The following is a 1,171-nucleotide window of genomic DNA, read 5'->3' as shown; positions in this document are numbered from 1 at the left end:
TCCCTCGTTCCCATTCACCCTTTTCAAAGACACACCACGCTTCCCATCAGGACCTGCCTTTGAGGGTTGGTCACGCTGGGCTGACAGAAAGAAACCCGTCCCGGCCCTGGCTGGGGGGACAGGCAGTTTTCATCACAACTTTTGACGGGTCCAGGAGAGCCCCGGACTGTCCTGGGACCGGCCTCCAAGCCTCCCAGCACAGCCAGGATCCTCTCCACAGGCCCTGTCATGCGCTGGCCCCTGCAGAAGTCCCCACAAGAACCCCTGCTTCCCACTGACCGCGGCCCTCTTACTCCTGCCCACAGTGAATGTCAAGTTGCCCCTAACATGCCAAGCCTGAGTTGACAGCATTGTAGACTGAAGGGTGTCCCCTCCCCACGTCATCCGGGACCTCAGAATGTGATGGTCTTTGGAAACAGGACCTCTAAAGGGGCGATTAGGGTGGAGCCAGGCCATGAGGGTGGCCTTGTCCTCCTTAGAAGGGATCAGGACATAGGCACAAATGGAGGGAAGACTATGTGAGGTTGCAGAGAGAGGACAGCATCTACAAGCCAAGGGGACAGGACTAGAGGACACCGGCCGGCCCTGCAGACACCTTGATGCCAGATGCACAAGCCTCAGAACCGCGCAGACAGAAATGTCAGCTGGCGAGGCCCCAGGGGCACGTTGTCACGCAGCCCGAGCAGACAGACAGGATCCCACGGGCCCATCCCACCTGCCTCCTTCAGACCCTCCGGGCCGCCCAGGGAGGAGGCTGCAGGGACCCACCGGCCAGGCCTCAGGGGGTGGGAGGTGCTGGCAGTGGCAGGGCAGGGGGACATCCCGGGGGATGGAGGAAGATGGATGTGGCCCCACGGAGAGGCAGGACTCAGACAGGCAAGGATGCACTGCTTTCAGAAGGGCCACGCCAGTGGGTGCCATCAAGGACCTACAAAAGCCACGCAGAGACCCCGGCAGGACCATCCTGGCTGCGTGCTGGGCGCCACCTTCCGGCTCAATCACACACATGTGCACGCACACACCCACATGCACGCATACACACACATTCATAGGTATGCATGCACACACGCATATACACAACACTTGCACATGCTTGCACATGCATACACACAAACACCATTACACATACATGCATACACACATCATGTGTATGCATGTACAGTCATGCACA

This window comes from Carlito syrichta, unplaced genomic scaffold (assembly GCF_000164805.1).
Source record: "Carlito syrichta isolate Samal-C Ts95f unplaced genomic scaffold, Tarsius_syrichta-2.0.1 Scaffold169154, whole genome shotgun sequence".
Lineage (NCBI taxonomy): Eukaryota > Metazoa > Chordata > Mammalia > Primates > Tarsiidae > Carlito > Carlito syrichta.
The sequence above is the reverse complement of the archived record's forward strand: the minus strand, read 5'-3'. Positions refer to the sequence as shown.